We start from the raw sequence: 23,177 nt of genomic DNA, 5'->3' as shown, positions 1-23,177 counted from the left end.
TGCACCTTCCCTTTTCCTAATCTGTCACCATTCAGATAATAGTCTGTCTCTCTGTTTTTACCACCAAAGTGGATAACCTCACATTTATCCACATTATACTTCATCTGCCATGCATTTGCCCACTCACCTAACCTATCCAAGTCACTCTGCAGCCTAATAGCATCCTCCTCGCAGCTCACACTGCCACCCAACTTAGTATCATCCGCAAATTTGGAGATACTGCATTTAATCCCCTCGTCTAAATCATTAATGTACAATGTAAACAGCTGGGGCCCCAGCACAGAACCTTGCGGCACTCCACTAGTCACTGCCTGCCATTCTGAAAAGTACCCGTTTACTCCTACTCTTTGCTTCCTGTCTGACAACCAGTTCTCAATCCACGTCAGCACACTACCCCCAATCCCATGTGCTTTAACTTTGCACATTAATCTCTTGTGTGGGACCTTGTCGAAAGCCTTCTGAAAGTCCAAATATACCACATCAACTGGTTCTCCCTTGTCCACTTTACTGGAAACATCCTCAAAAAATTCCAGAAGATTTGTCAAGCATGATTTCCCTTTCACAAATCCATGCTGACTTGGACCTATCATGTCACCATTTTCCAGATGCACTGCTATGACATCCTTAATAATTGATTCCATCACTTTACCCACTACTGAGGTCAGGCTGACCGGTCTATAATTCCCTGTTTTCTCTCTCCCTCCTTTTTTAAAAAGTGGGGTTACATTGGCTACCCTCCACTCCATAGGAACTGATCCAGAGTCAATGGAATGTTGGAAAATGACTGTCAATGCATCCGCTATTTCCAAGGCCACCTCCTTAAGTACTCTAGGATGCAGTCCATCAGGCCCTGGGGATTTATCGGCCTTCAATCCCATCAATTTCCCCAACACAATTTCCCGACTAATAAAGATTTCCCTCAGTTCCTCTTCCTTACTAGGCCCTCTGACCCCTTTTATATCCGGAAGGTTGTTTGTATCCTCCTTAGTGAATACCGAACCAAAGTACTTGTTCAATTGATCCGCCATTTCTTTGTTCCCCGTTATGACTTCCCCTGATTCTGACTGCAGGGGACCTACGTTTGTCTTCACCAACCTTTTTCTCTTTACATACCTATAGAAACTTTTGCAATCCGCCTTAATGTTCCCTGCAAGCTTCTTCTCGTACTCCATTTTCCCTGTCCTAATCAAACCCTTTGTCCTCCTCTGCTGAGTTCTAAATTTCTCCCAGTCCCCAGGTTCGCTGCTATTTCTGGCCAATTTGTATGCCACTTCCTTGGCTTTAATACTATCCCTGATTTCCCTAGATAGCCACGGTTGAGCCACCTTCCCCTTTTTATTTTTACGCCAGACAGGAATGTACAATTGTTGTACTTCATCCATGCGGTCTCTAAATGTCTGCCATTGCCCATCCACAGTCAACCCCCTAAGTATCATTCGCCAATCTATCCTAGCCAATTCACGCCTCATACCTTCAAAGTTACCCTTCTTTAAGTTCTGGACCATGGTCTCTGAAATTACTGTTTCATTCTCCATCCTAATGCAGAATTCCACCATATTATGGTCACTCTTCCCCAAGGGGCCTCGCACAATGAGATTGCTAATTAATCCTCTCTCATTACACAACACCCAGTCTAAGATGGCCTCCCCCCTAGTTGGTTCCTCAACATATTGGTCTAGAAAACCATCCCTTATGCACTCCAGGAAATCCTCCTCCACCGTATTGCTTCCGTATCTCAGGAGAGCAGCTGGGAGGGCATTGGAAAAATCAAGGCATGGATGAGAATTTTAACAACAGTGGGGTATGAGGTAGGGATGGAGGTGGACAATGTTTTACAGGAAGAAATAGGCAGTCCTGGTGATGAAGTGGATGTTGGGTCTGAACATCAGCTCAGAGTTGAGCAGGACATTGATATCTCATGCTGCTGAAGATGATTGTAAAAGTTGGTAGAAGACTGGAAATCCTCAGGAAAGCTTAGCATGCCACTGTTGGCAATGTCAGTGTTCAACAAAAGCTATATCTACCCAGCGATGGAAAATGTAGATCTGTTTGGCAGGTTAAAGAACAAAAATCTTGTGCTCCAAAACACAGTACAGTGAAAAGCCATGCAAACCAAGGGATTTGATGAATCATTCCTCTCTAACATCAAAGAAGTCCACTGGAGCTCACTTGAAATAGCGCCACAGCAGTTGGTAGTGTTAAATCATACTTCTGTACTTATGACAGAAATACAAAAGCTGCTGCATTTGTGTTATACTCCTTGGGACATCAAGTGTACAGTGTGTTAAATCAGGAATAAAATGATGGATGGAGACAGGATCACAGTTAGAGGTACATGCACTTTATATAAATACACACTGATACGTTCTCTCTGCATAACGAAACCATTGAAGGTACACAACATTACAATACAGTCCTTTGAGAGAGAGGAGCTTTATTGTTGTTGTTCTAATTTATATTTTGTAATTCCACAAGAAGTACAGTTTTGGAGTGTTTTATAGCTGTGAATGCTATAGGGTTTCATGATAGCTTTCTTTTTCCCTTGCACACTGCCTAAATTGTTTTGTGAATTACATAATGAGCATATATGTAGACATGTTATTGTTGATTGTTTAATGTTTCTGTTATGATGTATTGTATTGTTCTGTATAGGATAGCTTATGGTTTGTATCATGCTCCAAATTATATGTGTATAGAAATACACTTTAATAAAATTACAATTACTAAAAAAAAAGTTTTTATAAAATCTTTACAGAATGCCAGAAGTGAAGCAGCATGGTACACACACACACACACACACACACACATTTCCTGCCTGTGGAACTCTCAGACAGTGGTACTGTCTGGAACTCTCTTGTATACAGAAGCTCTAATGTAAAATTAACCATTATTTGCTAAACCAGAGTTTCAATAGCATGCATTAGGTTCTGCGAAATCTCTGATTTGTTTGTTGGTATGTCAATACAAATTCTCAAAGTTTTTTTGTGCTCTCAACAAAGGTCCAAATTGGAGAGCTATTTCTCCAATTTATGGCTGTCTCCAGCAGAGTCTTTTTATCTCCTCCAAAATCTGGAAGTTTATGGGAAAACACCTGAAGATGAGATTCTGGTTCCCCATGTATAACCACATCATAAAGCTGAAGACATCAACTAATTTTTATTAGCCAGGTGTAAGGCTGCCCAGATCTATTTAATGGGTCAGATTATTCTGTGTACTAAACCCTACTGAAACAACAAAACCCAGAGCCCCAAGTCTGGTGGCTATACATACAATATTGGCTTCACAAGGTACTTAACAGTAATTCTTACAAAGATTGTAGCAACCTTTTTGTTACAAATTTGGGTCTGCTCAGGTTCAGTGGTGTCTGGCACTCCCATAAGTTGGCTGAGCATCTTACTTTTATGGGAGTTAACACATTTTGCCCGATATCGACTTGTGCAATAGTGAAACTCAGGGGTGCAATAATGAAACCCGTTCATGATCTGGACTGGATATTTCTTCAATCTCTCTGAAAGTGGACCAATGCAACACTGGATCAGTTGAGATTTGGTTCTAATCATCTCTCTGTTTTGTTCCACAGTAAGGCAAATGTACAGAGTAATAGTTATGATCAAATTTGCTTAATTCAATTGAAACAACTTATCTCTCTGAGTGATCACATGAAAATAACGATTGTGCTACATTACACTACCTCAGTGGGTGATCTTACTTAACTTAGCGAATAACTCCTCTACATTCTGTCCTACACGCCAACGTAGAACCTCCTCTCCCTCCAGTCTCCTTCCTTTTGCAGCCTTTTATTCCGACTGCCTGTTTAGACATGCTCTTGCAAAAATCTCTCTCTCCCTGCCAAAAAGTCTGTCTGTTTTATATTCTTCCTCTCACAGACAGTGATTCCAATTACCCATGTAAGCTAACAACAACGCTTATTGTTTAGAATCTGGGAGAAACAACTTCCAATTAGTATATTCACCACCTTTTATTTGACTTCTGATCCGCATCCCATGGATTTATCCCGATAAATGAATCTCTTTGAAAAAAGTCTTAACTTAAAGCACATTTTAAAATATCTAAATATATTCAGTGTAAAAATGGTTAAGAAATCCTGAAACGTGACAACCCTATTACCTCATAAAACCACAACAAACTATAATTCTCTAAAATTATTGGATACATAGCTATTAATTTATTGACTTGAAAGTAGATGAATGTTGATATGTCAAGCCCTTCCAACAATCATTGTGATATAGGTAACCTCTATAATATGACTTCTATAGATCTCTGTTCACAATGTAATTCTACACTGGAGGAAACACAGGCAAATTTTACTTTGCCAAATCTATTCATAGTTGATAGTATTGATAACCTGATCAGCTTAGACCTACTATAAAAAAAATACATAATGTTGGAAAGTCCCTGGTTCAGTGAATTCTTATGGAACTTTTTTTTCAAAAAATTCCCACTGGAAATTTCGCTGTAGAAATTATCACAATTTCTGATATGTCAGTAGCTCTAATAACACTAAGGGTGGTGCAAAACCAATTGCAAAATATGGAAATCCTGGGTATTTCAATTCAAGTGAGTCAGAATCAAATACTGTCTTTCAAAGTTTTATCCTGGGGGCCTGGTTAATGCACACTGCTCATTCACCTCTGCAAACTGAGATTAAGACCAAATAAATGGGTTGAAGGTCTGCTCTGCTCTGCTCTGCTGAAACGATTCAATATAAAATTAATTGTAGCTGTATGTTGGAAACCCTAATAATACTAGGATGCATAAGTTCCTCCTCTAAGTCGTCAATTTTTCAGAATTCAAGGATTAAGCCTTTCAATTTTCTGAGAATGTCTGTAGTGTGGTTTAGAAGTGTTAGCTTTCCTGCATCTACTCATGATCTCCTCACATGTGAAATGGTGTTCAACTGCTCTGTCATCTCTTTCCAGGCCGCCTGACCCCAGCATAGAGTAAGTACAAAGCCACCTCTGAAAATCTTCTGCTCCCACCCTCACACTTGGTAGATAGATGCACAACTGTGTATACCATTGGAAAATTTCCCCTTGTAAAATTTTGATCAGAAAGATGGATCGCAAGAGTGGATGGTGGATGAAGTAAAAATATCACACTCTTGCAAGTATACCATGACTTAAATGTAATGGTAGATTTTCTGAGTCCATACCTGTTGAAAGTTACATCACCCATTATTAACACTTGTGGAAAATTACAGGCAACATGGCCATGATTTTGTGATACATGCTTAACAAATGATACAGTGGCAGGGTAAATCGCTGAGGTGAGGACTCAGATAATCTATCCTGCAGACTGAGACCTCTCTATTCTAACAGAAGTGCATAGAGGTCATATGTTACTATTAACATGAAGTATTTCCCCTATCGAGGTAATGTTAAATAATGATTTATAATCCTGAACCTTATAGATGTTTGTAGTTTTATTTTCCCTTCCTGTAGAGATCAATCATTTTAGGTCATCCCTTTCAACAGGAAGTTACTGAATTGGCATGACCTACAGGATTAGCAAGTTTGATTGGAAAACCCATAAAGTAGCATATTTTCCAAGCTGTCAATTGTGGGACATATGGGTCAAATCAATTTAGTACTGGCTACATTTGAGTACGCACTCAGCTGATACTGAATTTTCTTTGTGCAGGTGTCTCCCAGTGTGCATCCAGGAAAAGTATAAATTTATGAGATTTCCAGTGTAGCTGCTCATTGATGGTCCCATACAGATGTGTCAAGTAGCTTCCTGCTGAGGGGAAGATCCAAAATGATGCTTACAGGGAAGAAATATACCAAAATTATAATATTTCCTACAAAGTAAAACAATATTTAGCCAGTATCACCTAGAATGAAGGTTTGGGGGCAATCTTAACCTAACCTCATGGGCAGGAAACCTACGGGATTAGGTGGAGCGCCGGTTTTACACCCTGTCCAATATTAGTCTCCATTCACCAATGGAGTGTAAAATCAAACGGAATGTACAGTCAGCCTTGCACCTGATCCCATCAGTCTTTGGGTGGATAGGTTAGGTTAAAATTGCCCCCAAAATTTCATATTGAAAACACTCCTTCTCCTTTACTTAACTGTCCAATAGGGAACTCACATTGACCTAGTACTCTACACTGTCCAGTATGAATCTGTTAGCAGAGTAATTCTCATCACATAAACTACCTAATTTAAAGCGGAAGGTGCATAAATGTATTTTTTGGTAAGCACCTGTATTTAGGTAACATCACACAAGAGTTCCTTTGAAGCACACTAATTTGCCAGCATTCGTGTGTTTGGTCTGTAACAAATCCAAACTTAGACCTCAGACAATTTGCACAACCCAAGATAACATGCATTGTGACTGTTTGTGAATGTCTCATTTATTAGAAACTACTCAAGGCCATTTAGAATGCATAGCTATAACATGTCTCTTCTTTTATCACTGGCTCCAAAAGACATGATATTACAGTGTAATACGTACCATACATTATCATTATATTGAGGGTCTACTATAGGTAATATGATTAGCCTCTACAAAAGAATATAAACCATCAGAATGTATTACCTATTATTACACGTTAATTGTAATATTAACATTCTGACAATGTGAGTGTAAGGAACTCTATGTATAAATTAAATGAAACCAACCTGACTGAGCTCATTAGACACAAGCATTTGATTGACAATCTCTTGACTACTGAATAATGTATATGATACCCAACAACATAGAACATAGATTCTGCCACTTGTATTTGTGGAAAAGGTTTTCCAACAGATGGCCTGGATTTTCAAAGTCCTTAAAAATTATGTCATAAAGATAAACAATGTAAAGTCTTTACAACAACAATGTATATTTATATAGTGCTGCTTCTTAGAACTGCTTGCACTGGGAACATTGAGAAAGGTACAATCAAAAAGATAGGTTTTAAAGAGACTTGTGAAAGCAGAGTCTTGGCCAATATTTATCCCTCAATCAACTCAACAAAAACAGATTATTTGCTCATTATCACACTGCTGTTTGTGGGAGCTTGCTGTGTGCAAATTGGCTGCTGCGTTTCCCACATTACAACAGTGACTACACTCCAAAAGTACTTCATTGGCTGTAAAAGACTCTGAGACTTCCGATGGTCATGAAAGCTGCTGTATAAATGCAAATCTTTCTTTCTTTCAGTGAGAGGAAACAAGGCAAAGCAATCTTGGAAGAGTGTTTCAGAAGACCAGTGTTATGGCTAAAAATGTGTGCTCTGGTGGTGGAGGGGAAGAGATGGGGACAGGGAGAAATCAGAGTCAGAGAAATGGGTGGTTACGATATATGCTTGGAGAACATTACCCATATGGAGCATGGTATGGTTGTGGTAGGATTTGAAAATGGGGATGAAGATCAAGTCATTCTGTTCAGAACAGAAAGACTGTGAATCTGGGCTAGGATTAGAATGATTCATGTGCAGTACTTCGTCTAGAAGAGCATTCAAGACATTCAGCTATGGATTTAGCTGAAGCTTGTGAAGGGTAAGTTACTTGTGTTGTGAAATCCTCCAATTTATCATTCCACAATTTGTTTTTCTTTTATCACTGAATCTGTGACAAAGCCCACTGATGTAAGTGTCAAAGGATCTCTATAGCTAGAAGGCAGTGACATTTAATCTAATATGTGCATGGCCTGTAACACGCTGAGGACTCCTTATTCCAATCTGCTCCAAAACATTTAGATATTATTGTTTATCTTGATTAGAAACCCAACCTACTGAACTTCTCTACTGCCCTATATTCAACTGTTCATCGATTAACCAAGAACTGACGTTATCTTGCTACTGGACACAAATAAAAACGTTGAAGTTGTATTCCATAGTCATGTAGGTTAAAAGCAAACATTTAATACTATGTCCTTTTATTTTAAATAGGCTTAAATAGGAAAAGAACAACATTTTACTCCTGGGAAGCACCAATCAGAACGTGGGCTGTTCTAGAGTCTATCGGCCTGGCCTTATTGCCTTCAATCTTGTTGCCCGATGTAAACTAAAATAAAACCTCTATTTATAACCTCTGCAGTTTAAAGACAAATTTACACCAGGAAAATTTGAACTGTAGGTAAGGATTGTGATCATGTCTATTAGAAAATACAAATTGAAAATACCATGCAAACTGTATATCGAGAAGAGAGTCGCTGAAGTTCAGAACGGTCGATGATATATTATACTGTCAGTTAGTAACAAACGATTCAAAACCCGAGCATAAGATAATCCCGAAAGGTGAAAGTTCCCAGTTCCAGTTCCCTTTTTTAAGCATCTCTTACGTAGCTCCAAGACGTCAGTGACCAGTTTCGCCGGCTTTGGGTAACATTTCTCGGACCTGAGATGGGGAACTTCAAAGGGTGCTGTTCACACCCACATAAAGACAATGAAACATTACTTACCGTCCTCAAACTATCCAGATAACCAAATACCTTCTGAGCTTCGTTGGTCCACGGAGGTAGATTGATATAGAAGTGAGAGCTCGCTGGTCCTAAGCAAGAATCTAGTGAATTTATTGTGGGACCCGCTGTATAAATGCACCAATAAAGGCTAGTGATCGAGGGGATAACACCGTGGAAACAAATTCCTTTATTTGTAGTCATCAAAAACAAGTCAATTCAGTGATCGCATAATACGTTACTGACTATCAGATGCCAGCTACCTACAGTCATCTGGCTGTTTTTAAATATTTTCGCATGTTTTTAACCGTATGATTAAGATGACAAGGAGGTTGGAATCAATGCAAAGGTCAGAACCCACCGAGACTCGGAGATTCTGGTTAGACTCCAGTTTGTGAAGACCACTTTTACCCGCGCTTCCATGAAGCGCCCAGAGATAGATTTCTAAGTTAACGTTGTGGTTAAATGAAGTATTGAATTACATCGTCAGCTGTTATATTTGAGAAATAATTATTTCAAGTTCCGATGTTTGAAAAAGATCGGAACAACTTTTGAGAACGATGTTGGTCTTTTTTGATCGCTGCCATATGAGCGAGATGTTTTTTCAGTGTCGTCAAGAATCGAAACCATCTGATTAGAGACTATAAAATACCGTAAAGGCTTGATTTAATATTAATAATTTAATAATTCTTAAGCTATGTTCGAGTTATTTGAACGTGAGATATAGAAATAGTCGGCTGCGAAGTTTTTGAAGTGCTGTTCCACACTTCCAGTAACAGTTCGTTACTTCCTAAGAAATCACGGTTAGAGCTCTTTGACCTTTAGGACTAATTGTAATTTTAATGTCCAGGCAGATTTTTGATTTTGTTTCTCTCAATTTGCCAGAGTTGTCTATTCGAAGAATAAAACCAGCGTGCCCCGGAATACCTGTTTCTACAGTGGGCTGTCAGGCTTCGATTTGTCTATTTCCATAAAATGATAATTATCATCTTATTAGATACACTGTTTGTAAAAAGAGTATCAATATAAAAGAAAACCCGCGCCGTCAGCACGAATAAATCTATTGTTATTTGTGGGTCACAGAATGAGATACATATTTTCGAAAACAATATTGTTGTCCTGAAAGTGTCTTGTCTATTTTAAACAAACAGCCTAAACATCAAAGTTCAGCTCCTTTCTCATCAGATGCCTGCTGTCTACGGTCACTTGGCTGTTCGGGGGCACATTTGCTCATTACTACGCCATCCCTAGGTTTAATCAAACTGATATGGTCCTCTTATGGTGTCTGGAGCTCAGTTCCCTTGGATTGGGGCTGGTTGCATCATCACAAAGAAAGCTTCCCCGCTCTATAAATAGAATGACGTCAGTTGACTGGGCTTGTAAATACCAGAGCTCACACTCACTATATAAAGGCAGTGATGCAACCTCGAGCGGTGTTCCGCAACTTTTCGAAAAACTGGAGCGATTGTGCTGCTGAGCACAGAGAGTGCTGCTTCTTTACCAGCTAAGCAGCCCTTTTCCCGAGGGCAGAGCGAATCAACACAAGAGGTAGGTCCAGTCATTTAGCTCGAACCTTTCGGCTCTTAAGCCTCTTTCTCCCCAGGCCAGTGAGAGCGAGCCGGGAGAGCTTGTGTTACATTTGGTAAATTGTACTGGTCACGCTTTTCTCGCTGCCGACTTTCAAAGCTGCTAACCGTAAAATCCCCGTGCCGCTGATCCTCCTGTAATTCCAGCTCACTCTGGGACAAGGACGGTTCATTCATCCTGTACCACAGTGAGTTTACTACCTGGGATCTGTCACAACTCGCGGGTCACTGTAACTCCATGACTGCGGGGGGAAGGATAAGGGGGAGGCTGTTGTAAACATTCCTGTAATGCGCAAGATCTTTCTGAATCGCTACAACTTTTTTATTTTTTCTGGTTGAATTCATTGAATGAAACTGATCATGGTGATCCTTCGCTCTGACAGTTCACTGCGCGCCAGATTGTCAGCGGGCTTTTCATTTGCCTTCACCCGATTAATATCAAGTCATAATGTACACCGGAGTCGGCGGCCCTTGTTATTTTGCGAATGATTGGGAGCAGAGACCCCACAGTACAGAGTAAACGTCGGCCCCAGATCTGCTTAGTCAGAGCAGCGAGCCGCGGCGTCACTGGTCAGATGACACGGAGGAGTTTCCTGGAAAAGGGTTGAAGTTTCCCAATCGCTGTCTTGCTGCAGTTAGTTCCAAAGTTCACAAGTTGCAGTACCTACATTTGTACACATGATGGAAACACTGAGGATGTCAGATCTGACGTTATCTGAAGGCGTTAGACGTACACAGGGTTAAAGAACTGAATCATTTTGTCCTAACTGATGGTTATGTTCCATTTTTTCACTTAGCTACTTACCGGAGTAGTTTTGAGTGTGGTCTTTTTGTATCAGGGTCAGTGACATTAAACTACCAGAGCAGCTATACTTCAGGTGCTGTATTGTCGCTGTAATCAGCAGCCGTTAAAGTGGAATTTGTTATAAAGGGAAACTTGTGTACTTTTGACCCTGGCTTTGCAATGGACCCCTGTAATCCTTGATCATGGGGAGCAGTAGCAGCATGGTCAGTGATGTAGGAGAGGTGCAGCAATGTCCACAGGGCGGCAAGAAAGGCTAGTTTCATGAAATATATTGGTCTCCCTAAAAGATCCTCATTTTCCTCTCCCAGGTCCTTTTGAATCCATGGAGTGCAGAGTCTGCCCCATTTAAGATAAATACTCCCCTTTGATCAAATAAAGGCTCCTGAAATACATTTGTTATAGCTCTCAGGCAGTGGTGTAGTGGCAAATGTAGAAGTGGATATATTGTACATCATCTGGAATTTCTTTCCCATAGAGGTTACAAAGTGGGTATACATCCTTCTCCATCTTCTGCCCAAATTCAATTGTGACACCACACTTGAGTTACGCTTTAGACTTTGCATCAATACAAAGCTAAAACTGCTTTGTATTGACACAGTGCATTGCATAACTGGCCTGTATAGTTTTTGAAATTCTGTATACAACAGGGCTTGGAATTCTGATTGAATGCAGAACTCATAGCTGTCATGAAAAATAAGAATAGTGGTGTACCTGTACCAAGTTATTCCATCTATGTGGCTGAGTCTCTTCACACAGATGGAATTGGTGACTGGTTAGCTGATAGATACTGAATTCTGATTTGATTATCTGTGAGCACTCCCAACATATAGGGTTAATGTTGCCTGTTTTTTCACACATCTAGTAGCCCTGGGTATTGACATTGGAAACTCCCAGTGATGTGATCGTGCTATGGAGAATTTAGCAGATAGTCCACAAGTTTCCATGCCAAAGCCATGGTGCATAAAGAGAGCAACTATAAGGGAGAGACAGTCACTGAAGAAAGGAACATCAAAAAACATTTATTGTGTTTGAGTTCAGATATGAATGACTCAAATAATTAAATGAAGTGATTTGAAGATGAGATCCCAATGGGAAAGGGAAATGAAGGATTCACTTTGGTGAATGGGCTGGAGTGCTAAGAAACAATTTTACTTTTGCTTAAGAACCAGGAGAATGTTCCACAGTGTTCCAGAGACCACTTACTAGTTATTCCAGTAATGCTCCATATCCTCTGAGTCAGACACCAATATTTCTAAGTAGAAATTTGATGATTGTTATTGTCTTATTGTTTATTTGTTTTTAGACAAACAGCAGGAACTTCCACCGCAACAACAGTAATAATGATATTAGGAGGATGAATAACTGGAGCATTCTGTGTACTTTACAAGACAAAACTGGACTCAAATTCAATTCGGCATTATTCTTGTGTGTAGAGAGTTAAACACTGAAAATAATAATAGTAGGTTTATAGTTTTCTAACTTTCCCACCTTACTCAATTTTTAGTACTTTGTAATGTTACCTTTCCATTGTGGTATAGTACATGTATAAATCTGGTTGTAATGCCGTATACATTTATAAATATGAAATAATTATGCACAATACCATAATGGAAAAGTAATATTACAAAGTACTTTGATAACATAGCTGTATCCTATAATTGTTAAGCCCACATTTTGGGTATAATAATTAATTTTGTGCTTAATATCTGACAAAATAGTATCTGGTTTATATTTGAATACATTTTAATTTTATTTCTGTTGGATTTAAAGTCACACCAAAGTTTGAGAATTTGAATGTAGAAACGAATCCTTGTATGGGCTGCAAAAATTGTAAAGCTTCAATAATCATACATATTGATACTAATAAAGATATTTTCCAAGTGATTTTTGCGGGTGAATGATGACTTACATTTTGCGAAGGTGTTATTGATGCCACTGATGATGTTATTTTCAGTGCATGTATTCAAGAACTACTAAAGACTTCCCATACAATATTTTGCTGACAATGGCATCCCTTTAATTTTAGTCTTGTATTTCCTCACTATCTTGTTGGTTCTAATTTACCAAAATTCCCTGGATTCTGGGGAGGTCCCAGCAGATTGGAAAACTGCAAATGTAACGCCCCTATTCAAAACAGGAGGCAAACAAAAAGCAGGAAACTATAGACCAGTTAGCCTAACATCTGTGGTTGGGAAAATGTTGGAGTCCATTATTAAAGAAACAGCAGCAGGATATTTGGATAAGCAAAATTTGGTCAGGCAGAGTCAGTATGGATTTATGAAGGGGAAGTCATGTTTGACAAATTTGCTGGAGTTCTTTGAGGATGTAACAAATAGGATGAATGAAAGGAAACCAGTGGATGTGGTGTATTTGGACTTCCAGAAGGCATTTGACAAGGTGCCACATAAAAGGTTACTGCACAAGATAAAAGTTCACTGGGTTGGGGGTAATATATTAACATGGATAGAGGATTGGCTAACGAACAGAAAACAGAGAGTCGGGATAAATAGTTTGTTCTCTGGGTGGCAACCAGTAACTAGTGGGGTGCTACAGGGATCAGTGCTGGGATCCCAACTATTTACAATCTATATTAATGACTTGGAAGAAGGGACTGAGTGTAACGTAGTGATGTTTGCTGATGATACAAAGATGGAAGGAAAAGCAATGTGTGAGGAGGACACAAAAAATCTGCAAAAGGACATAGACAGGCTAAGTGAGTGGGCAAAAATTTGACAGATGGAGTATAATGTTGGAAAATGTGAGGTCATGCATTTTGGCAGAAAAAAATCAAAGAGCAAGTTATTATTTAAATGGAGAAAGATTGCAAAGTGCCAGAGTACAGCGGGACCTGGGGTTACTTGCGCATGAAACACAAAAGGATAGTATGCAGGTACAGAAAGTGATCAGGAAGGCCAATGGTATCTTGGCCTTTATTGCAAAGAGGATGGAGTATAAAAGCAGGGAAGTCTTGCGACAGCTATACAAGGTATTGGTGAAGCCACACCTGGAATACTGCATGCAGTTTTGGTTTCCATATTTACGAAAGGATATACTTGCTTTGGAGGCAGTTCGGAGAAGGTTCACTAGGTTGATTCCGGGGATGAGGGGGTTGACTTATGAGGAACGGTTGAGTAGATTGGGCCTCTACTCATTGGAATTCAGAAGAATGAGAGGTAATCTTATCGAAACGTATAAGATTATGAGGGGGTTTGACAAGGTGGATGCAGAGAGGATGTTTCCACTGATGGGGGAGACTAGAACTAGAGGGCATGATCTTAGAATAAGGGGCCGCATTTAAAACAGAGATGAGGAGGAATTTCTTCTCTCAGAAGGTTGTAAATCTGTGGAATTTGCTGCCTCGGAGAGCTGTGGAAGTTGGGACATTGAATACATTTAAGACAGAAATAGACAGTTTCTTGAGCGATAAGGGGTTATGGGGAGCGAGCGGGGAAGTGGAGCTGAGTCCATGATCTTATTGAATGGCGGTGCAGGCTCGAGGGGCCATATGGCCTACTCCTGTACCTATTCCTTATGTTCTTATGTAAGATAAATGGGCCAATAATATTTGAATGACCACATTGGCTGGGCTATGAAGGGTCAGTATCTGAGAAGCTACTGTGCCATTGATATTGCAGAATAATTACATCACATATTTCATAGAAAGTTATAAACAAGGAATTATCTTGTGCCAGTTATACAGGAATATTGTAAAGTAAACTTCTGGGGAATCAAGAGCCTAATATAATTATATGCAAAATATAATGAATCCTGTTTAAAGATCACCAGAATAGAAAAAAAAAGCATATACCCATAATAATTATTGTGTTCCTAACACAGATGAGGCTGCACACGGGGAGGTTAAAGTAAAAGTGACCTCAGTCTTTAATAAGACACTCCAGAGTGAAGAACAGGCCTTAGGGGCTGGCTTATATACAGTGCTCCCAAGGGATGCTGGGATCCCTTGGGACTTAAGGGGATGAGCTCCCTGGTGGCAGAACATGGGAGTGCATGCTTTACAGATACACAACATCACTCCTCCCCTCAAAGTCAAAATGAAAACTATTTACAAGGTGAGGCGGTCGGGAGCCTTTCTTTCCCTGGTGGACCGCTTCGGTACAAATGTCTGTTCTGGTGTGTTGGCTGTGCCCTCGCTGGGCTGGCGTGTTGTTGGCCCTGCAGGGCTGCTAGGTAAGCCTTGCCTTGCTGGGCTGTTGGGCGTGATGGGTTTGATTTCCTGGTTTGGCGTGGTGTCGTTGATCCTTTGGGTATGTGTTGTCTGCTGTGGGTGTCTGCTGTGGGTTGTTCAGGACAATCTGTGAACTGCAGCCTCATTTGGTCCAGGTGCTTTCTACAAATTTGTCCATTGTCTAGTTTGACTACAAACACCCTATTCCCTTCTTTAGCTATCACCGTGCCCGCGATCCACTTGGGACCATGTCCATAGTTTAGCACATACACAGGGTCATTCAGATCAATTTCCCGTGAAACAGTGGCGTGACCATCGTTTACATTTTGTTGCTGCCGCTTGCTCTCTACCTGATCATGCAGGTTGGGGTGAACCAGCGAGAGTCTGGTTTTAAGTGTCCTTTTCATGAGTAGCTCAGCCGGGGGCACCCCTGTGAGCAAGTGGGGTCTCGTGCGGTAGCTGAGCAGTACTCGGGAAAGGCAGGTTTGGAGTGAGCCTTCTGTGACTCATTTAAGGCTCTGTTTGATGGTTTGTACTGCCCGCTTTGCCTGCCCATTGGAGGCTGGTTCAAACGGGGCCGAGGTGACATGTTTGATCCCATTGCGGGTCATGAATTCTTTAAATTTAGCACTGGTGAAACATGGCCCGTTGTCACTGACCAGCATGTCAGGCAGGCCGTGGATGGCAAACATGGCCCTCAGGCTTTCAGCGTTGGCGGTGCTTCCCGACATTATTTCACATTCAATCCATTTTGAAAAAGCATCCACCACCACCAGGAACATTTTACGGAGAAACGGGCCGCATAGTCGACATGGATCCTCGACTATGGTCTGGAGGGCCAGGACCACAAACTTAGTGGTGCCTCTCTGGGCGTGTTGTTCAACTGAGCACACACGCTGCATTGCCATACACAGGACTCTAAGTCAGAATCGATACCGGGCCACCACACGTGGGATCTGGCTATCACTTTCATCATTACTATACCCGGGTGTGTGCTGTGGAGATCCGAGATGAACATCTCCCTGCCCTTTTTTGGTAGTACTACGCGGTTACCCCACAACAGGCAGTCTGCCTGAATGGACAGCTTGTCCTTTCGCCGCTGGAACGGCTTGATTAGTTCTTGCATTTCAACGGGGATGCTGGTCCAGCTCCCATGCAGTACACAGTTTTTTACTAGGGACAGCAGAGGATCTTGGCTGGTCCAAGTCCTAATCTGGCGGGCCGTGACAGGTGATTTATCATTTTCAAACGCTTCCATGACCATCAACAAGTCTGCGGGCTGTGCCACCATCAAGTTTGCAGGCTGCGCCATTTCCACCCCCGTGGTGGGCAATAGTAGCCGACTGAGAGCATCCGCACAGTTCTCGGTGCCTGGCCTGTGGTAGATGGTATAGTTATACGCTGATAGCGCGAATGCCCATCTTTCTATGCAGGCTGAGGCATTAGTATTTATCCCCTTGTTTTCAGCGAACAGGGATGTGAGGGACTTGTGATTGGCCTCAAATTTGAGCTGGAAACCGAACAGGTACTGATGCATTTTCTTTACCTCGAACATACACACTAATGCCTCTTTCTCAATCATGCTGTAGGCTCTCTCGGCCTTAGACATGCCCATGGAAGCATAGGCGACAGGTTGCAACTTCCCCGCAACGTTAGCTTGTTGTAATACACACCCGACTCTGTACGACGACGTGTCACATGCTAGCACGGGTTATACAATACAAGCAGCTTGTTGGAGCATAAAATGTTTCTGGCTTTCTCAAAAGCAATTACTTGTTTTTTTTCCCCATACCCAGTTCTCAGCTTTCCGCAATAACACATGTAGGGGCTCTAAAAGGGTGCTTAACCCGGGTAGGAAATTAGCAAAATAGTTGAGGAGTCCCAGGAATGACCGCAGCTCCGTAACGTTCTGTGGTCTGGGCACATTCCTGATAGCCTCTGTCTTGGCGTCTGTGGGCCGAATGCTGTCCACCGCGATCTTTCTCCCCAAAAACTCCACTTCTGTTGCCATGAAGACGCATTTCGACCTCTTCAGCCGCAGCCCTACGCGATCCAGTCACTGGAGGACCTCCTCCAGGTTTTGTAGGTGCTCGACGGTGTCCCAACCCGTGACCAATATGTCGTCCTGAAAGACCACCGTGTGTGGTACCGACTTGAGTAGGCTCTCCATGTTTCTCTGGAAGATCGCTGCAGCCGACTGAATTCCAAATGGGCATCTGTTGTAGATGAACAGTCCCTTGTGCGTGTTGATGCAGGTGAGGCCCTTCGAAGACTCCTCCAGCTCCTGCGTCATGTAGGCCGAAGTCAGGTCGAGCTTGGTGAATGTCTTGCCTCCTGCCAGCGTCGCAAATAGGTTTTGTGCCTTAGGTAGCGTGTATTGGTCCTGTAGCGAGAAACGATTAATAGTTACTTTATAATCGCTGCAAATCCTGACCGTGCCATCACTTTTGAGTACTGGAACAATCGAGCTGGCCCACTTGCTGAATTCCACTGGAGAGATGATGCCCTCGCGTTGCAGCCTGTCCAGCTCGATTTCCACTCTTTCCCTCATCATGTGAGGTACCGCTCGCGCCTTGTGATGAATGGGTCGTGCCTCTGGGACCAAGCGGATCCGCACCTTCACTCCCAAAAAGTTTCCAATGCCTGGCTCAAAAAGGGAAGGAAATTTGTTAAGAACCTGGGTACATGAGGCCTCATCAACATGTGATTGTGCTCGGATGTCATCGCAGTTCCAGCGGATTTTGCCGAGCCAGCTCCTTCGAAGCAGTGTGGGGCCATCGCCTGGGACAATCCAGAGTGGCAGTTCGTGCACCGTGCCCTCGTAGGTGACCTTGACCACGGCGCTGCCCAGGACAGTGATAAGCTCTTTGGTGTACGTTCACAGTTTCGTGTGGATGGGGCTCAGGGCTGGTCTGAATGCCTTGTTGCACCACAGTCTCTGAAACATCTTTTTACTCATGATGGATTGGCTAGTGCCAGTGTCCAGTTCCATGGCTATGGGTAAGCCATTCAATTTTACGTTTAGTATTATAGGTGGACATTTCGTCGAAAATGTGTGCACCCCGTGTACTTGAGCATCTGCCTCCTCTCTCTGAGGCTCGAAATTGCTTTGATCCACCATGGACCGATATTCCTCTGCCACGTGGTGGTTAGCAGGTTTTGCAGAGCTTGCAGCTCGTTTGCAAGCTCGTTGGAGGTGCCCCATTGTTCCACAGCTCTTGCAAACATACCCTTTGAAGCGGCATGAATAGGCTGAATGGAAGCCTCCACGATGCCAACAAGGTGTGAATTGCCTTGCATTCATCCTTTGTTGGAGACTCTGAGTCATCTGGGTCACCTGAGGCCTGCTGGCAGTTGCAGACTCGTGGGTTCTGCCCTGTACACTTCTGCTCGCAAACACAGTTCCAGATAATTTATGGACATTGCTAGCACTTGTGTGCTGAGAGATTTGTTTGGTGTTATCACTGGTGGACATAAACACCTGTGCTATCGCAATGGCCTTACTGAGGGTCGGTGTCTCTACAGTCAAAAGTTTTCGTAGGATAGTCTCGTGGCCAATGCCCAGTACAAAAAAGTCTCTGAGCATTTGCTCCAGGTAGCCATCAAACTCACATTGTCCTGTAAGTCGTCTTAGCTCGGCGACGTAGCTCGCCACTTCCTGACCTTCAGATCGCTGGCATGTGTAGAACCGATACCTCGCCATCAGCACGCTCTCCCTCGGGTTAAGGTGCTCCCGAACCAGTGTACACAGTTCCTCGTAGGACTTATCTGTGGGTTTCACTGAAGCCAGAAGATTCTTCATGAGGCTGTAGGTCCGTGCCCCGCAGACTGTGAGGAGGACCGCTCTCCTTTTTGCAGCGCTTCCTTCTTCGTCCAGCTCGTTGACTACAAAGTACTGGTCTAGCCGTTCAACATAGGCTTCCCAGTCCTCACCCTCCGAGAACTTCTCCAGGATGCCCACAGTTTGCTGCATCTTTGCGTTGGATTCGTATTCTCGTCGCCAATTATTGTGTTCCTAACACAGATGAGGCTGCGCACAGGAAGATTAAAGTAACAGTGACCTCAGTGTTTAATAAGACACTCCAGAGTGAGGAACAAGGCTTAGGAGTGGCTTATATACAGTGCTCCCAAGGGATGTTGGGATCCCTTGGGACTTCAGGGGATGAGCTCCCTGGTGGCAGAACATGGGAGCGCATGCGTTACAGATACACAACAATAATCATCTAATAGCATTATCAATAAGGTATTCATTCTAGTTTGAATCTCCATTAAGAGACTATTTGTATAAAAAAATTACAAAACCGGATGTTCTAGTGTGCTATTATTGTAGTGGGGCTCTCAACAAAGTGGATTTTAGGGTAGGTTTCCTCTAAGTTAAATATGATCTTAAATGGGATTAATATTAGTGCCTCTGCTAGTCTCAACATTTTGCATTGCTGATGTGTTCAGTGCAGGAAATTCCACAAAATGTAGTCATTGCATTTTTATGAGTAAAAGTGGAAGGGGAAAAATACAATTTGCTGAGTCATTGTTAATTAGTAACACTGAATTTGAAGGTGAAAAATGAACTTTATAGGCTCAATTTTCCCCAATTATCTGAACTGTGTTTTTGGCATGCACCGTTTTTTTAATGTAAATTAAAATCTCCAAGTTTCCCCAAAGCTTCTGCACTAGCGTAATTCACCTAGGTAGAATTTTTTTAGGCTACGATTTTTTTACCTCATTGGGGGCGTAACCTGCCACCCATGCCAATTCTGGCCATTTAAGTAAGTCTGGCCAGCTCCGATTTACTCCAATTTTTATTAGGATGGCGTATTTGACCACTCTGGAAAAACATTCTGGGCAGTTAACAAATTCGGTGCAGCTAAGAGAATCAACACAGCAGATGTAGTTCCACGGCCTGAACAACAGCAGCAGAGAGGGAAAGAGAGGGAGAAGCCTTTCAGCCAGGGTTAGCAGCGGCACCCGGGAGGAGGGGGGGGGAGGTCATTCGGCCAGGGTTAGGAGCAGCACCCGGAAGGAGGGGGGAGGGAGGCCTTTCGGCCAGGGTTAGGAGCAGCACCCGGAAGGAGGGGGGAGGGAGGCCTTTCGGCCAGGGTTAGGAGCAGCACCCGGAAGGAGGGGGGAGGGAGGCCTTTCGGCCAGGGTTAGGAGCAGCACCCGGAAGGAGGGGGGAGGGAGGCCTTTCGGCCAGGGTTAGAAGCGGCATCCGGCACCGGAAGGGGAGGGAGGCCTTTCGGCCAGGGTTAGGAGCAGCACCCGGGAGGAGGGAGGAGGGAAGCCTTTCGGCCAGGGTTAGCAGCAGCACCCGGAAGGAGGGGGGAGGGAGGCCTTTCGGCCAGGGTTAGAAGCGGCATCCGGCACCGGGAGGAGGGGGATAGACTTTTGGCATAAACTCTTTAATAATTTAATGCTGGTAAGCTGCTGCAATGTGCAAGGTGCTTGTGCAATTTGCTGTGAGCTGGCCAGAATGTGTTGTATGTTTCACTTTCCAGCCTCAGCCCACAGTGTGTCCCTCGTTACCCTGGCAACCCGATCTTTTTGGCGCAGATCTTAGGCTTCAACCCCAAAGCTAAAGGACATCCTACGCAGCGCCAACATCAACAATTCAAACAGGGAAAGTTGGATGATTTTTTTTGGCGTAATTGGCCCCAAAAAACAGACGTAACTCTTCAAGTACGCCAAAAAATGGCATTGGGGAAAATTGAGCCCTATGATAGTCATTTAAATTAGCTAGTTACCATGCCTTATTTTCCTCTTTTGGGATTTGATGAAACCTGTATATCTGCCAAACAAGTTCCACAAATTAAAGTTTATATTTCACTTATGAATAAGTTTACTTAAACTTAAACGTCACAGCCAAATCACCCTCTCTGCCAAAGTTTCTCCTGACAGCTTGTGCCGAAGGGGTGGTGATGCGCGTGTGTGCGTGTGTGTGCGTGTGTGAGTGTAATAGGTAAAAATGAGAGAAGGAATGTGATTACTGCAGCCACCTGGAATATTTCTGATGCTACAATAAGCTTATGGCATTAAAATAAAAACAAAATCCACAAATACTGGAAATCGGAAATAAAATACAAAATGCTCAGAAGGTCATTCAGGATCTCAGGGAGACATAGAGGTTAGCATTTTAAATAGTAGCCTTCGTGAGAACACTTACCACTTTTTGTCTGAAACTGATCTGGCCTGCCTTTTGACTTTGCACTTGAGGAAATATGCTGTTTGCATGTGCTGGCTTGCCCTGCCAGACTTACACAGTCCTAGGCAAAGGTTTAAAACAGCATTGAACCTTGCAATATAGTTTCAGATAAGACAAATATAGAAGAAAGAAAATAGAGAATAACATAGCTAATTTTTTTTTATATGCAGAAAGAAACTAAATAGTAAATTTACCACGGAAGATCACATGGACAAAGAGAATGCAGAAAAAAATAAGTAGGCGGTCTAGAATTTTGTTTTTAGAGAGAAGAGGCAGTTCAGTGATATGGTCAGAATATTTTCATAATGCTTTTAATAAGCTAGTGCTGAGATTTGGGTTTTATAAATAGGGGCATAGGAAATAGGAACATTTGAATTGGAAGCAGGAGTAGACTATACGGCCCATGGAGCCCATGCCACCATTCAATAAGTTCATGGCTGATCTTCGACCTGAACTCCACTTTCCCGCCCGATCCCCATATCTCTTGATTCCTCTAGAGTCCAAAAATCTATCTATCTCAGCCTGGAATATACTCAACCATTCAGCATCCACAGCCCTTTGGGGAAGGGTATTCCAAAGATTCACCATCCTCTGAGTGAAGAAATTCCTTCTCTCAGTCTTAAATTGCCGACCTCTTATCCTGAGACTAGGCCCTGGTTCTAGACACTCCAGGCAAGAGAAACAACCTCTCAGCATCTACCCTGTCAATCCCCCTCAGAATCTTTTGGATGGGAAATTGCATAGCACCCTGTTTGGGGGCGCAAAAAACATGCTCCACTTCCTCTCTGGGCTGCTAAAGGGGCGGAAGCAGAGGGAGCAGGCACAGTGCTATGCACTGGGACACGTAGCGTTGCCGCATAGAAGGGCCCTCCCCTTCATTAAAGGGGAGGGCCAAGCTGGAGACTCTGTGGGCCCCTACCTGGACCACTAGGGAATGGGATGACGTGCCATCAGCCCAGCACGCAAGTGGAGTGTCGGGCTGCCAGATCGCGGCATGGACCCTGCCTTCAAGGAGGCAACAGGCCACAATAGGTACATCCACGGATTTTTTTTTTTTATTCACGCGCATGCCGCCTCCCTTTAACTAGCGCCACGTGAGCTGGCATCGCACGGCGCAACTTCAGGGGGCAATACCCAATTTTTGCTCCGAGGCGAAAACGGGTCGCTGCGCACAGTGATGACATCATCGCCAGCACAGCAGAGTGGGATGCTACCGGTTACTACCACTACTAAGCTCCGCGGAATTTAGCGGGATTTGTTAGCGGCACCACACCTGGGCCAAAAGTCGTTTGCACCCCGTTAGTGTCCCCCAGGGCGCTAACAGGAGGCGCAAACGACCTCAGTTTCTCCCCCTATATGTTTTAATGAGATCACAAGTCATTCTTCTAAACTCCATAATAGTATAGGCCCTATCTATTCAATGAGTACAAATGGCAACATGTAGAAGAGAAATAGGAGAGGGAAAGGATAGATCCTTGGGGGGCACCAGAGGTAACGATGCGGGGACGGGAAGAGAAGCTGCTGCAGGTGATTCTCTGGCTACTATTAGATAGATAAGAATGGAACCAGGCGAGTGCAGTCCCACCCAGCTGGACGACGGTGGAGAGGTGTTGGAGAAGGATAGAGTGGTCAACCATGTCAAAGGCTGCAGACAAGTCAAGAAGGATGAGGAGGAATAGTTTACTTTTGTCACAGTCACATACGATGTAATTTGTGACTTTGATGAGAGCCATTTCAGTACTGGGGCAGGCACGGAAACTGGATTGGAGGGATTCAAACCTGGAATTGCAGGAAAAATGGGCGCAGATTTGGGAGGTGACATTGTGTTCAAGGACTTTGGAGAGGAAAGGGAGTTTGGATATGGGGCAGTAGTTTGCAAGGATGGAGGGGTCGAGGGTTGTTTTTTGAGGAGAGGGGTGATGACGGCAGATTTAAGGGCGAGAAGGACAGATACCTGAAGAGAGCGAACCGTTACCAATGTCAGCTAACATG

The 23,177-nt window shown here is 43.0% G+C and overlaps 2 protein-coding genes across 2 annotated transcripts in view; one reads left to right on the top strand and one right to left on the bottom strand.

Moving 5' to 3' along the window:
- Positions 1–8,527, bottom strand: part of pacc1 (proton activated chloride channel 1) — a 243,133-nt gene extending 234,606 nt beyond the window's left edge. Inside the window, exon 1 of the mRNA XM_070889503.1 lies at positions 8,413–8,527. The gene's annotated coding sequence lies outside the window, so the exon portion shown is untranslated. The remainder of the gene's footprint in view (positions 1–8,412) is intronic.
- A 1,280-nt stretch (positions 8,528–9,807) lies between these two features.
- The window catches only part of atf3 (activating transcription factor 3), a 43,605-nt gene continuing 30,235 nt past the window's right edge, over positions 9,808–23,177 (top strand). Inside the window, exon 1 of the mRNA XM_070889501.1 lies at positions 9,808–9,957. The gene's annotated coding sequence lies outside the window, so the exon portion shown is untranslated. The remainder of the gene's footprint in view (positions 9,958–23,177) is intronic.

Source organism: Pristiophorus japonicus, chromosome 9 (genome assembly GCF_044704955.1).
Source record: "Pristiophorus japonicus isolate sPriJap1 chromosome 9, sPriJap1.hap1, whole genome shotgun sequence".
NCBI classification, from domain to species: Eukaryota; Metazoa; Chordata; class Chondrichthyes; family Pristiophoridae; genus Pristiophorus; species Pristiophorus japonicus.
This window is presented reverse-complemented; position numbering and strand designations above follow the sequence as displayed.